Raw genomic sequence first — 17,362 nt, forward strand, 5'->3', positions numbered from 1 at the left:
TGGAAAATATAAATGATTAAATTATTATTATTATAATAATAGCAATTTTTGTCTTGTTTTATTTTTAGCCTTTAGGCATTTTTTAAGCAGAAAATACAGTGGAATTAAAATGTTAGTTTTAAATAATGAAAATGATTTAGGTCCAATATAATTTCTTTAATGAATGGACTTACTATCATATATTATGGAACATATTAAAGTATTATTATAGTAAGTAGATCATGCATTTTCTAGAAAGCAATTGGGAAGGAAAGCAAAAGGGAAGGAAAGCAGAGCAATCACAATTTGAAAATCAGATTATCCTCAATTATTGCTTAGTAAAAAACCAGTGATCCCCTACCCCTACCTGACAAACCCACACAGTCTTCTACTGTAACAGGAACTATAGCACATTCTTCAAAGTATATAATTCATGCCAGTGTGCTAAGAATGAAAAACACATGAAAGGCATATGGGGAGACATATGCTAAATCCTCTAGACACCTGCATTAGCACAACCATGGGGCCCAACTTGATTTCATGAAATATTGCACATTTAGTTTTGCCAAATAGGATAATAACAAAGAAATATCGGGAGAGGGAGTGAAAAACTAAGTTTTTTTTTTTGTTTTTTTTTTCAATCTGAAGCCAATGTTTTCGACGGCAACAAAAAATACCACCAGAAAAAAACGACAACAACAACAACAAAAAAAAACAAACTAAAAAACCATAAATACTTTCCTAATTTTGTGATGGATGTATCTGAAATCTCAATAATGCAGTTAATCACTCTATTCCAACTATTCTAAGATCATATATGCAACATATTTCTGATCACAGCCTCAAAGCACAAACTATGAATTAATCCTCTTTTTATTTGAAAAAAAAAAGTATATTGTGTAGGTTATGGATAGGAAAACAATAATTGTAGGAGCCTCAGATAAGCCAAGTGTATAGGAAAATCAACTCTTAATTAACCCAATCATAGTTTGTATTGTCTCTCTTGTATCAAGCTTTGATTATTTAAAGAGAACAAATATGTTGCCTTCTCACACAGGCTTAAAAATAAACTTAATTCATTAATAGTAATTGTCTTCAGTATAAAGAATATTTATAGTACAAAACTTGGATACTTTGGTTTGGTACTGTGTATCAATTCCCTTTTTCTCTTTTTTAGGAGCTAAGACTACAAACACAGAAAATATATATATATATTAAACACTATGTTATAATAGATACCTTACTAATCGAATTCTAAGAGATACTTTGTTACTTACCTTGTACTAATCACCCAAATGTACCCCATCTCTGATTATTGTATATGCAAGAAGAAAAGGAAAAGCAAAGAAGATAAAAATAAAATGATGAGAAAATGTGATAAATTATATTTGTAAGGATTATATGGGAATCAAAATTGCTTTAGGAATTGATATGGTGGCTCTTTTTAAAAGAATATATATATTATTTATATATATGTACAAAGAAATGATATAGCAGCCAGAAAGAGAAAATAAAAGGAAAACAAATAGAGAACATAGAGATAAATTGTCAGACCTATAAAAGCCAATTCAAGCTCAAATATTAAAGCAAAGAGAAAGAAATGACAAGCAAACAGTGTGAAATGAATGGATAAAAAAATGTATATACATCCAGTGGAATATTATTCGGTCTTAAAAAAGAAGGAAATTTTCCAATATCTGACAACATTGATGAACCTTGAAGACATTATATTAAGTGAAATAAGCGAGTCGCAGAAGGATACATACTGTATAAGTCCATTTATATAAGGTATCTAAAATAGAACTCATAGAAGCAGAGTAGAATTGTGGTTGCCAGAGTCTAGAGGGAGGGGGAGATGGGCAGTTGCTGTTTAATGGGTATAATGTTTCAGTTACATAAAATGAACGATTGCCAGATACCTGCTTTACAGCGTCATGTCTATAGTTAACAATGTATTGTATACTTAATAATTTAAGAAGGTAGATCTCATGCTAAATGTTCTTGTTAACAATAAGAAAATAGTGAAAAAAAGGTTCTTGGGAATTACCCATAGGCAGGAGAGTTAGTGCATAGCAGGAATTGAAAGTAGAAAGGCAAGTTCCACAGGGAAAATAAGGGACACCTCTCATAACCCTGACATATGGTTTAAAAGGCAAGGCACAAACCATATACACAGTATGGCTCCGGTTATATAAATACAAACATGGCAAAATTAAAATATAATAGGTATGTGTTTACAGGTGGTAAAACTATATGAAAGAGTTAGAAAACATTTATTGCAAAAGTAAGGAAAGGGAGAGGCTACCCAAGGAGTGGGAGAGGATTGTCTTTGGAGAAGAGTAACAGGGGCTTCTGAAGTTCTGGTTGTGTTCTTTCCTTGACCCCAGTGATAATCACATGGGCGTCTCCATTATAATTATTTTAAATTCTATGCATACACACATGCACATGCACGCACCATTCACTTATTTGTATGTACATGTCTCATGATAAAAAAACAGAATAAAAGGAAAAGGTAGTGTGAAGTTAATGCCCATACCCCAATCACTTACCTCATGAATTATGCAAATTCTCTTTTCAGTTCTGAAAATGGGTATCTCGCATATCCAACAATTATCAGGAGTTCAAATTTCTTTTTTCCTAGTTTTATTGGGGTATAATTGACAAATAAAAGTGTATCTATTTAAAGTGTATGAGTTGATAATTTGATATATATGTATCACAATCAAGTTAGTCACCTCACATCGGTACCTTTTATGTATGTGTGTATGGGGAGTATGCTTAAGATATACTCTTATCAAGTTCCAGGTATACAATTCAGCATTTTTAACTATAGTAACTATGAGGCACACTGCCTATTCAGAACTTATACATCTTATAGTTGAAAGTTTGTACCCCTTGACCAACATCTACTGACTCATTTCCCTCCTCATGCCTCAGTCCCTGGCAACCCTCCATTTCTACTCTCTGTTTTTGTGAGTTAGACCTTTTCTTTTTTACATTCTACATAGAAGTGATTATGGTACTTCTATGATTATGGTATCTGTCTTTCTCTGTCTGGCTTATTTCTCTTAGCACGATGTCTTCCAGGTTCATCCATATTACTATAAATGACAAGATTTCCTTCTTTTTTATATTCATACATATATATATATATATATATATATATATATATATATATATATATATATTCAGCAATATATATATGCCAAAAAATTGTATACACATGACTTGTATTCATCTTTTGTTCAGTATATATTGAGTATTAAAATTTTAATACTTTTTTTCTTTTTGTAAAATGTGTATACATTTTTTGGCATTCTCTCTCTCTCTCTCTCTCTCTCTCTCTCTATATATATATATATATATACATATGTTTATATATGTATAAACATATGTATATACATATATATGTGTATATATGTACATATATATGTATATATTTATATATAAAACATTTTCTTTATGCATTCATCCATTGATGGATACTTAGGTTTGTTCCCATGTCTTGACTATTGTGAATAATGCTGCAATAAATGATCGTAGCGCTGATATCTCTTTAAGATCCTGATTTTGTTTTCTTGCAATATATATATATATATATATATATATATATATATATATATATATATATATATATATATACTCAGAAGAAGTGGGATTGCTGGATCATGTGGTAGTTCTATATTATAATGTTTTGAAAAACTGTTTTTCATAATGGCTGTAACAATTTATATTCCCATGAACAGAGTGCAAAGGTTGCTTTTTTCCACATCTATGCCAACATTTGTTATCTGTTTACCTTTTGATGGTAATCATGCTAACAGGTGTAAGGTGATATTTCATGATGGTTTATACTTGCATTTCTCTGATGATTAGTGATGTTGAATACCTTTTCATGTACCTGTTGGCCATCTGTAAGTCTTTGGAAAAATGTTTATTCAGGCGCTGTGCTTTTTTTAAAAATCAGGTTATTTGGTTCTCTTTTGCTATTGTGTTGTATAAGTTCCTTGTATATTTTAGATATAAGCCTTTTATCAGATACATGATTTTCAAATACTTTCTCATGTTCCACAAGTTATATTTTTATTGAGTGTATTGCTTCCGTGTTATGCAGAAGCTTTTCAGTTTGATGTAGTCCCACTGGTTTGATTTTGCTTTTGATGTAATATCCAAAAAATTGTTGCCAACGTCAGTCCCAAGGAGCTTTTTTCCTGTGTTTTCTTGTAGGAATTTTAGAGATTCACGTCTAACATTTAAGAATTTAATCCATCTCGTGTTACTTTATGTGGATGGTGTAAGTCAGAGGTCCAGTTTCATTCTTTTACATGTGGCTATCCAGTTTTCCAACACCATTTATTAAAGAGATTATCATTTCCCCATTGTGTGTTCTTGGCATGTTTGTCAGAGGTTAGTTGACCACCAATGCGTGGGTTATTGCTGGATTTTGATCTGTTCCATTGGTCTATGTGTCTGTTTTTATGCCACTACCTTCTTTCATGATTAATAATAATAATAATAATAATATTCCTATTATTATTATTACTACTACTACTACTACTACTACTTTATAATATAGTTTGAATCCAGATAGTGTGATGCCATCAATTTTGTTTTTTCTCAGGATACCTTTTGCTCTCCGAGGTCTTTTGTGGTTCCATGAAAATTTTAGGATTTTTTTTTCTATTTCTAAGAAAAGTGCCTTTGAAATTTTGATAGGGGTTGCATTGAATGTGTAGATTATTTTGGGTAGTACGAATATTTTAACAATATTGATTCTTCTGATCTGTGAACAAGGGATATCTTTCCATTTATTTTTGTCTTCTTCACTGTCTTTTATCAGTGGAACAGTGTGTAGTATACAGATCTTTCACCTCCTTGGGTAAATTTATTCCTAAGCATTTTATTGTCTTTAGTGCTATTGTAATGGGATTGCTTTCTTAATTCCTCTCAAATATCTCATTGCTAGTGTAGAGAAACACAACTGTTTTTTGTCTGTTGATTTTGTATTCTGCAACCTTACTGATTTTATTGGTTCTAACAGCTTTTGGGTGGAGTCTTTAGGGTTTTCAACATATATGATCATGTTGTCTGAAAACACAATTTTCCTGTATTTTTCCGTGGTTATTAGTAAATATATTTAGCAGACAATATTGCTCTAAACATCAAATTAGAGCTGTCACATGAAAACAGAAGGCTTCCATCACTACCCAAATCGTCAACTTCTTAATGTTCCTTACCTAGCCATAACATTAGGCATTGTATTAGGGTTCTCAAGAGAAATAGAACCAAGAAGGAATCGATAGATAGATAGATAGATAGATAGATAGATAGATAGATAGATAGATAGATAAAGTAGATTTATTATAGGAATTGGCTCACATGGTCATTGAGGTTGAGAAGTCCCACAGTCTACCTTATGCCAGCTGGAGACTCTGGAAAGCCAGAAGTCAATCTGAGTATGATGGCCTGAGTACCTGTAGAGGTGAAGGTGTAAATCCCAGTCAAAAGTCAAAGACCAGAGAACCAGGGGGGTGCTGGTGTAAGTATCAGGACCCAAAGTCTTGAGAACCAGGAGCTCTGATGATGTCCGGGGTCAAGGAGAAGATGGACTTCCCAGATCAAGAAGAGAGAAAAAATTTACCCCTCCTTCATCTTTTTGTTCCATTCAGGCCCCTAACAGATTAGATGTTGCCTACTCATGATTGGTGAGGGCAGATCTATCACTTAGTCAGCTGAATGAAATGCTACTTTCTTACAGACACACCCAGAAATAATGTTGTACCTGCTTCCAAGGCATCCTTGAGGTCAGTCAAGGTTGACAGATTAGCCATGACAGGAATCTTGCTACTACTAAGGCTTATTGTAAAGCCTCTCTCCAACAGCACCTCTTACAGTGCTTCTCAGTGTCTTACTATTTCGGATATGTCTTTTGCTACGCGATGTGTGGATCATGTAACTTTCTTGGGTGTGTTCTTGGTTCTGTAGTCAGCTTATTAAATTAGTCTGTCACTTATATAGACGGTGTGAAAGAGTATAAAGTGTAATTATTTTTTTCCACTGACACATCTTTTCTTTTTTCTATTTTGCACTTTTTACACTCCAAAAAAAACATTGCGTTAGTTTCAGAGTCGTATACTCTCTGTCTACTTTCTCCTTAGAGTCGTATCACATCATCTATCTATTTTATATTGATAGTACTCAAGCCTGAGTTGCCACACTGACCGGAATCATCAGTTCACTGATATGTTTCTATTTAGAGGTGCAGTAATTACATCCTGCAAAAAATGTTGAAAAAAATTCTTCATCAAATCTGATACCCAAAAAATAATTTATCTAGTAAACTCCTTTAATTTAACAACATGGTTTAGTTTATTGAAATTCCTCCAAGTATTTAGAATGATTCACTATGTGGAAAATCCATAAAAGATGAAAATCCAAATTTAGTCAGAGTACTAATATAAAGTTCATATTATAAGGCTTGCTCTCACAAAATTTCTACAGAAGTTTGAAGAAGATATTGCAGTGATGAATAGAATGTTTTTCAAAATTTCATACTTGAGTAAGTTGTCAAGAGCTCAGACCATTTCCTATAAAAATCATGTCACGTAAGGTTGCTTACGTTCTCAGTAGGCTAACATAAATTATTTTACCTACCACGTAGTTTTTACATGAGTCATGAACCATAAGTCTTTCTGAATCTGATTTCTGTCCTTTCTTAGTTTTACGAGTCTCAAGAGAACAGATTATTAACTAGGCAATTAAATTTGTATATCCATATCCAGAGTGAGTGAGTTACTTTGGTAGATAAAAAAAAAGTCTTCAAGCAGCAACATGTTCTGGTCAGACGTCCCCAAAAGCTGATTTTGATGGAAAGCGGCCTTTGTGGCAGCAGTAGATTCTGTAAATGTCAGTAGATAATCAGATGAATTATATCATTTTAAATCAAATGTTTGTAAATAAAGGACTAGCTATCTTAAGAATTCTGGATAATCAACATGGGATAGGAAATATGTGTAGTACATTGTGACAAACGGTAAGATTTTCTATCCCTGTTATTTTATTTTGATGAATTTGTCTTGACACTACTGGTTCTCGACAGTAAACTATACCCCATAATGAGATCATTGTGTTTCAATGAAGTAAGAATATTTTATATTTTCAAAATTACACCCACTTCTATCATCAAATATACACAAAGACTCTGGTGCTTATGAATTTTGGAAATCTCTGCTTATGAAATTTGGAAAGTTGTAATTGATTTTAGAATTTCTAACACATCTAAATCCTATCAAAAGCAGAGCTGTTGCCTCCCCTGCCCCCCACAATGTTTTCTCATCCATCCAATTTAATGTTCTTCAATGGGTGAGAAGTATAACGATGATAATATCACAGAAGAGAAAAGACACTCTTTTGACCATGGAAAAGAGTAATAGGAAAGGCCTATTTGATGGTAAGACCCTTAGACAAGTAATCCATAGAAGCTCAGGAAACCATTGATTCCATCAGTAATAATCAAATGAGAATCCCAAAAGACAATTATAGTCTTTCCAATAGAAGCCCTCCCCCACCCATAATGTTTTCAAAACATACCCTATTTTGCTTATTTCTTCATCTGTTTGTCTTTGTATTTGGAGGAATTAGCACAGACCTAATATTTCATCATTTCCAAAGAAAGAAAGGGCCAGAATCCCCAAATAATTGAAACATATTATTGCACATACAGACACAATTATAGGTTTATTTATTGATGAAAACGTTCTATGTCTAAACTCTTATCTGGTACCCTTGCCTCTTGAAATTAATTGGATCTCAGATAGACGATAATGACTCTTCTGAAACCTTTAGAGTGTTCCTTATACTTCCAGAAGACAGTTACTTACTCCTTTCCTTTTTTCTGAAGACTCATATCATAGTCTTGTCATGCTAGATTTTATTCTAGTGGCTATACAAGGATGAAAAGAAGTGAGTACAATATAATGCGAGTTTCCCCCTCAATATACAAGGCAATGAAATTCTAAACCATCGCACTGTGTACCTCCTGTGGGCCTCACGTTGGTATAGCTTACCCTTCGAAAATGCAGGAACATGCAGTGAAAGCAGAAAACATTCTCATCTGCTAAATCCATTGCATCAGGAAGAGACAAATGGCTTATGAAAGGTAATTAATTAAAGAAAATAAAATTCTTATGCCTCTCTTCATTTATAATCTCTGTAACTCCTTTATTTGTTCCACATAATGCTCGGTCCCTTACTACAGTAATTGGCTTGTGTTTCCATGAAGACTTTTTGTTTTTGATCAGTAGTTTTCCTACCACAAGTTGTAGCGTGAGTAACTCTTAGTAGTGAAAGAAAAATTTCTCAAAGTTCAAGTATACAACTCTTAACACGTAGTTTTGGGGCAAATAAGGGAGACTAGCAAAGATCACTCATAAACCATTTTTTTTTTTACTTTAAGAATATTATTTTGAAAATGTCATTTAAAATGTTATTACTGTATCTCATTACTATATTAGTACAGTAAACTGATGTTAGCAGGAAAGATTACCGTTGAGAAAAAATGTGCTTGATGATCATGAGATCTGGTAGATATTGATTAATATCTCTGAACCTCAGTTTCCTGTGTCTGATTTAAAGGATTGGTATGAAAATTAAATTAATTGGGGTTTTGTTTATTAATCTCTTCTAGGGTGTGGAATAAATAGGAACTCATTAAATTAAAATTATTTTTTATCTATCTATGGACACTTATGCTACTTTACAAATATTTCACTGATTCTTATGCAAATATGTATTGCAATTTAACCATGAGGCAAGCACGCCTATGGGCACTGGGGATATAAAAGTAAAAAGATAAATAAATAAATAAATAAATAAATAAATAAATAAACCTCCTATCTTGAGAAATTTACTATATCAAATGATTACTTCTGGTATTATACTAGACTGGACCACCTCTTTAAATTTGCTAATAAGACCAAAGAGAATTAAAACTTGGGGCAAAAATTTATGAAGCCTTTACTACAATTGGCAGCTCAAAGCTTCATTTTAGTCTTTTAATCAAGGGAAGAGCAATTAAGAAGTAATATGATTACATTCTTATTCTGGAATTCATCAAGGAAGAGAAAGAAATAAACTAAACTATACTCATTAATCATGGATTTTCTCTCATGAAGGAGATAAAGACAGGTGAGGCTTCTAAGAAAATATCTTATATTTCATAACTATTATAAGTAAATAAGCTGACTCTGCATCTGTCATTGCCAGTATTCATCATTTCTCAAAGGATACAAGGATCAAGATTTTTATGTGTAAACTTTTTTTTTTTTAATTTATTGATAAGACAATAATTTTTGAAAGATTTTATAGGTTAGACAAATCTATCAGTTTGGGACCTAGTGTGTTTGTCTACTCTAAAGCAACCAAGGGTAATATTGGTACACAAAGTTCTTAAAAGCAAGTATAAGGAAGTAAAGCAATGGTTTTAATGAAGCTGTATCTTGTAGCTTCCGTTGATTAAGTCTGCTACACAGAAAATAAAAGTAATTCTTCAAGGTCAAGTTCACAACATACTGAACCAAATACATGGATTCTGACCAAGTGGTTTCCTTCATGAGATTCTAGTCTTCCTGGAGTGAAAGTTATACTGCATAGTCTTCAATTGATCTTCACTTTTAATATCATTTCTCTAACCCACACTGTAAATAACAGTTGAAAACAGAATTTTGAAACCATGACATTTTTTATTTTTATTTTTAATGGATATCAATGCTGTCACTATTTCCTATATATAAAAAAGTTAATGAAAACATTGAGAAGGCTATGCCATGCTTTGTAAATAAGGTCATATCACTTAATTTTTAGAAATATAGGCATTTTGGTTGCTTAACTGATTCATAGCTCTCAAAGCCTTTTCTTCACTATATAACTAATCATATTTTTCTTTATTTCTTGACTGCTAAAATTTGCAGAACTCACATATATGAATTTATTTTTATATCTACATTACATTTTTGGTTCAAGAAGTGCAATATTTATCTTTATTTTTTCTTTATAATATTTTACAGTATTATGAGTAAGTTGCCTCAAAAATATGTAGAATCAGTTGGGTATTATTAAAATAGTAATGATGCTTCTGTGTTATTTGGTTTTACATGCCCTCAACCAGGAACTAAAAAGAGGAGGAAAAAGACTGCATTTTTATGATGACATTTATTAGCAACTTTCATGACAGAACCCTTAACATTACCTTGACTGTCTTATTGTCAAATGAATGCTACCATTGACCTTTCATAAGAGATCTCAGTAAAGATTAACTAATATACAATTATTAAAATTTAGAAACTGTACCTGACAAGATGAGCACAGCTGAAGGAAATTGAAAAGGATTCGATTCACTGAAACTTTCTGTTAAATACTGAAATGAACAAATGGAATTTAAATACATTCTGTGATCAACTGTACTTGTAATTTTCAAAATATTAGAGTTTCACATAATAAAAATGTTCCTATTTAGAGATTTCTGTTAAAAGTATTTTTGTTTGGTTTTAGTACCAAAACAAGGTATCAGGAAAGAAACTGAAGATAATGTATCCATCACAGTGTAACAACTTACTCTTGATTTTTACAGCTTAAAACAACAAACATTTATTATCTAACAGTTTCCGTGGGTCAGCAGTGACTTAGCTAAGTGTTCTTGCCTTATGGTTTCTCCAGAGATTGAAGTTAAGCTACTGGCAGACATTGGCCAGGGATGCAGGACTTGATTACATCTTTCAAGATGGCTTCTTTACATGGGTCTCTCCATAGACTTGCTTCAAGGTCTTCACAGCATGGCAGCTGGCTGTGCTCAGAGTGAACGGTGAGAGAGATATGCAGACAGATCAGAGAAACAAAGAAAGACAGAGAGAGGTGTCTTTCTGTGGGTCACAGGGACCAACCCTGAAATAGTACAGGAGGGAATACTCAAGGGCATAAATAACAGAAGGTCATTGTCCCTGGGAAGCATCTGAGAGGCTAGCAGGAGAGAAAATGGACTTTTAATTTCCCTCCATGTGTCATACTGAATGACGCTTCACAATCTATACATTCAGAAAGGTTCTTAAAAATCCCAATGACCTAGAGCTTATTGAACATAAAATTACAGACGCACCAGCCCCTAGAACAAAATTTAGAACACAATTGATAGTCAATAAGTAGCTTTTAATTCATTTGATTTATTTATATTATTATTTTCAAAATTATGCATGACTGTTGATACATAACGAATGTGCAGTAATACTGAATTAATATTTTCTAATCATTTTTTATCAATGATCAGTGATATTATTTCAGGGTTTGAAATATTTTATTAAAATACAAAAGCAGTTCTGCCTTGTGTTATAACTTCTAAAAATAATATTTTCAAGAACTATGTAATGTATACTTACACTTATATATCCATTTTCCAATTTATTTCTTTGGTATCTTTTGCTATTTGTCATTTGGTTTTGAATTTATTTCATTTGCAATGTGTCATGTAGCAGTTCTGAGCAAAAGTATGTACAAGGTATTACATAGTTTTATTTTAGCCTAAAATAATTGTATTTCACTCTTACTCTTGAATGAAATAGTAGTTGGTTACAGAATTTGAGGTTAAAATGTATTTCTTCCTAGCTCCTTAATAGTATTCTAATTTTTATAGACACTATTTTTCTCTGGCAAGAAGTCTGCTTTCATGATTAAATGTTATAAGTATTTTTCTTTTGTTTTGCTTTTATAGTTTTCTACCTTCATTTGTTTCTAGTGTTTTGAGGTATAGATTTGTGTTTATACACCTACTTAAAACTTAGGGATCTTTGATCTAAAAGATGTATTTTCGATTCTGAAAATTTTTCAGCCGTTGCTTTCTTTTGTATATTACCAATTTTCCATTCTCTGTTATTTTCTCACTCTGAAAAGTAATTTAATATGTTAATCTCTGCCACATCTCTTATGTTCGTGCATTCAGATGTCTTATTTCTTTATGCTGCAGTCTCAGTAATTTCCTTGAAGCAGTCTTCCACATCATTAATTCTCTCTATAATTTTTAAATCTGCTGGTCAGCATATTCATTGGTTTTGAACTGTTTTTATTTAGTTTCACTTTTTTTTGTTTTTTTTATTTTTTACTTTTAAAACAAACCTAGCTTTATTAGGTATAATGTATACACAGTACAATTAATCTTTTTGAAGTGTACAGTTTGATATGTTTGGCAATTGTATACACTTGTGTAACCACCACCATTTTAAGGAATTCCCTCATGTTTCTGAGTCAATATCCTCCCCCTGCACCAAGCCATAGGCAAACAATGATGCATTTTCTGTCACTACAATGCTAGTTTTTCTTGAAAATGCATATTTAAATCGTATAGTTTGTTTTATTTTGCCTAGAATAATGCTTTTGAAGTTTATCCATGCCATTGCATTTACCAACACCTAATTCCTTTTTATAGCTGAGAAGTTCAAGGTAAGAATGTAAAATAATTTGTTTATTAACTTGCTGATAGAAATTTAGTTTCATATATCACAGAGTAGCAACAACTGTAAAAACAAGTATTTAAACTCACATCTTTATGACTCAGAACCAGGCTTCCAACTGCAACACATTACAGCCATAGTGAGGATATCTTCATTGGTAATAATTTGGTTAATAAAACAACTACTTAAATACCCAGTGTCCATTTATTACGTTGTTGGGTTCAAAATACTGATTTTGTGTAAATAAGCCCCTAAAAATGGAAGGTGAAAGATGTTTCTTATTAAGCATCTATCCTGTGAATTTGAATCATAGATGACCTCACATAGCAATAAAAAAAATTATTTCCAGAGAAACATTTTATTTAAAAAATTAAATTACTACCATACACAATTGCTATGATATAAAAAATATTGCCAGTAGGAACAAAAGTTTCAAATAAATCAAAGAAAACACAATAGAGAAACATTAACAGACAATTTTTTTAGCAAGATTGAATGAAGAGAGGAACTTGGCATTATGTCAGGACAATGGGACTACTGGAGGTATCTGAGATGTTATAAATCAATATCCTCATTTTGTTTTAAGCTCTCATCTTTATTATTCTTAAATAACTGCACTTGCATTGCTTATCTACAATCATTTGAAATTGGAATTTCCTACTTAAAATCATTTTATGACTTTTCTTCACGTTTCATGAGTTTCTGATGATTTGTTTTAGATTTTATTTTCATAATTACATTGTTAATACCCTAAACTCTACCTGAGTTCACATGGAATGACAGAGTTGGTCAGATTAAAATCAAGCTAATTAAAACTCTGTCTCGATTACAGTCTGAACTGATGTGTGAAGACATGCAGATTGACCTTCCTACTATAAATCTTAAAATCTCCAGAAGAATAACTAATACCATCCTCACTTCATTTAATCATCTGCTCCAGTATACCATGGAGTGTTTATCTCACTACTAAGTGATATTTGCACATTTCTAGCCCCTTTTATTTTCTTTCATTCCAAAATGTGATATTTGTAGAAGAAATAAAACATCTTCTTTAAATGTAACAACAAATATATGATACCAAATATTTCTGTAATATTACGTTTCATAATTTTCAAAAGCATACTGATTTCATGGGAGGAAAAAAAAAGATGCACCAGAAGATAACACTTTTCAAATATTTTTTGTATGTATGTCTCAGCATTAAAATGAATAGCACTCTAATAATTTTCATAGCACATCTAACATATTTTCAAAGATACAGTTGTAAATAATAGTAGTTATAGTAGGAACTATCAGACATTTATTATTTAGACATATAGCATCAATACTTTTTTTTTTTTAATTAAAAATATGCTTTGAGGAAAACTCCTTTCTTTAGGATTTCTTTTAGTTTCAGCTACAACGTAGCTTGGCCAAATGTGTAGAGACCAGTATATTATTTTAATTGAAAGACACCTTCTTAAGCTTGAGGCCAACTGTTGAAGTCCCCATCATAAACAAGTAGAGATGGTTTATTTCATTATGATCAAATCATAACACCTGATACTTGAAGATATGAACTATTTTACAGTGACATAGAGATGCTATTTCAGAGTTCTTGACATCAAATAAACCTTTTCCATCAAAGATTAAAGAGCATTTATTCTTTTGTATTTTATTTGCCTAGAAGTTTCCTTTTTTAATCATTTATTTCAGTCACTAAGACTTAACTTTTAGAGTTCAAAGAATTTGCTAAATACTGAAACACAGTAATTCACAAAATGGTTGCCTTAAAAGCATTAATACTGATGGGATAATATTTGCCCTAGTCAATTAAGTGCTGTGTAGCACATAGATAAAAGAATGACTATAATGACTAGAGAGTCAAAATCATTTTTCAGTATTTATTACCCGAAGACTCTGTCAAGATACAGAATATAATTGTAGTCTTTGGCAAGAGTTAATTTTATGAAGTTATTCTAAAATTAATTTTGTGGGGTTATTCAAGAATTAAATTGAAATATTTTGAGATGTTTTGACATTCTTTTAAGTCATAGCATTGTTTGATTGCTCAGTCCAATTTCCTTTCACCAAGGTACAGAAAGTGCACTTGTAATCTAACTAAGTGATTTATTCTGCACAGATTGTTTTATTCTACACAGAAAGCTATGTGTTGATGGACACACAACATTGCATTAAGCATCTCGATAATTTTCAATGGGAACAGTTTTAAGGAAATAGTGAAGTGTGCTTGAAAGATCATGGACTTCGGGATCACAGAGATTGGACTTGTATCTTGGCTTTGTCATATACTGTACTAGCTCTGTCCCCAGGGTAGATTACTGAACCTCTCAACTTCACTTTCTGTATTTAAATTTGCTATTTCTGCATATATAAAATTGATTTTAAAAATCTTATAAATAGTAGGCACACTACACTTGTTTCCTTTCCTTTTTTATCCTTCAACATCATCACTTGAGATATCTTAAATACTATACCCTGAGCTTTCACATTCACATTTTCAAACCTGAGGAATCACCAATCCCATCTAGAGACTTTAAATTTAGTTGAAATAGCAACTTTGTCTCACTGGAGACATTCTGGAAATACTGACTCAGCATGAAGGAAGGGAGCCAATCACCTTTCATATCTTTCAGGGATTGAGTAGAAGCAATCATTTAAGATTCCATTACAATTTTCAAAAATCCAGTGCAAGTTAGGACCAAAAATTGAGTCTGAATTTAGATCTATAAACATAAATGTCTCTTTTCTACTGGCAAGTTTAGAATTACAAAATACTTCAAAGATCTCATTTTCAGGGTCTAGAGAGATTGTATTCCATGAAAATTCCCTCATCTGTATTTTTAACTTGTTTTATTAATGCTTTAGTTTCCATTACATAAAAATGTATGCAAATATTTTCCATTTGCAAATAAACAAACATGACAGTCTGCAACCCAGAAGAGGGTCCTCATCAGAACCCAGTCATGCTGGCAACCCTGATTTTGGACTTCCAGCCTCCAGAACTGTGAGAAATAAATTTCTGTTGTTACAAGCCACCCAGGCTATGGTACTTTATGACAGCAGGCTGAGCTGACCAAGACAGACAGCTTCCAACTTAAGATCACACCTTGGTTCATGAAGGTGTCTGGGACTTCAGCCTTTGACTCTAAGTTCCAGACACCAGGAAACACAGGAGAGAAAAAAGATGTGCACGTCAAAGAAGTTGGCACTTTTCACAATATTCCTGGAAAGTCCAGAAAACACATTCACTCTAACTGGCCACATCATGCTGAAAGGGATGCTGTATTTGTCCTAGTTTCATTGCTACTCCAAATGAAATTGCATTGCGTTACTAAGGAAAACACAGGGAAAGGATTTGGGGTGGGCAGATGTCTCTGCCAGACGTGGCTATTTAGTTAGCATTAGCAGGGAGGGATTTCTGAAATAAGATCTCAGCACATATTTTTGATTACCACATACCACTGATTTCATCTGCTTAACAGACCATTTTGAATCTTTTTTCTAATCTCTACTGCCTTTGCTCTTTCCCTGTGTTAGTAAAGGTACTCACTACTCCTCCCTTCTCTTAACCATCATTTCCCTAACTAGTCTCCCATCTCATTCTGATCACCACAAAATCAATTTTCCATGATGCTGCCCTAGAGCTTTCTGAAATACAGAGCTGATCCTTGAACTTCCCTGAGTAAAACCAGTTAATGTTTTCCCATGATGCAAGGCAATATCCACAGAAATCTTTCACAAAAGCTCCCTGATCTCCCAAAGTTTTACTTTTTCTTCTTCTCCCACTAAACTCTAATTTCTAGGCATGAATAATGGCTTTTAAAAATGGTTTTTTCTCATTCCTGTATTTGAAGTTATTGGTATTTCTTATAAGTACACCCTTCCCCCATTTAACTGTCTAGAAAAGGCATACATATTTGTCCTTTGTAACTCACTCAACTGTCACCTATTTGTTTAAGCTCTTCCTGAATACCATACTTTTATGCCATGCCCCACGTTTAAACACACAAACCATTTCTGAAGCCCCACGACTTAGGATCTTTATTTATTTTTATTGTTTTAATTTTTGATCTTCCATGACAAACTAAGAGATATCTGACGGTAGGGGTTGTGGCTTTTATTTCTGGATCCAATTGCCTCTTTCTGAAACAAGAACATTTTAGATACTTTGTAAGGTTTTCTTGAGTGAATTAAACTCATTAGCCTCCCCCTCTGAAAATTTTAAAGGCGTCCTCTGCTATTACCCATCCCATAATTGTGACATCATTTTTTATTTATGCTGTTTCTGCAGCATCTCTCTCTCATCTACCACGTTTATCAATTACCACTTCAACTGCCCATTTCTGGACATTTTCACTACATATTGTATAATTACAATATTTTAAACTGACTTCGCTTCCTTTCTTTTCTCATCCTCTTATTTATCTATTTTTTAACATGCCAGTCACACTGTGGCGCGTAAAACAACTCAGATATTATCATATCATGGCACTGACACCACGTTTAAACAATTCCAAATTATTCACTTAAGTTCATTTCTTGTAGCATGGAGTTCACAACTTCTCAAAAAGTAGTTGTATCCCTTTTCCAGGCTGATATTTTATTTTCACCTCTCCTACTCTCAGTCTTTGTGCAAAGGGACATCACTACGAAGAAGCCATCCCCGAGCATGAGGCATTCTGTCAGAGATGTCAATTTTGTGGATGATATGGTAAACTTTGGAACATGAGTGAGACCAGGCACATAAAGTAGGTGACCCAAAAGGCCCTGGAAGTTTCATGGGAGACTGGAGTACCAGGTGGACATGACAGGTTGATTACAGCAACGTATTCTTCCACAAAAGCTTTAGCTGACATGGACCAGGTGAGGGGAGGGATTTCTAG

The sequence above is a fragment of the Rhinolophus hipposideros genome, assembly GCF_964194185.1.
Source record: "Rhinolophus hipposideros genome assembly, chromosome: 1".
Classification (NCBI taxonomy): Eukaryota; Metazoa; Chordata; class Mammalia; order Chiroptera; family Rhinolophidae; genus Rhinolophus; species Rhinolophus hipposideros.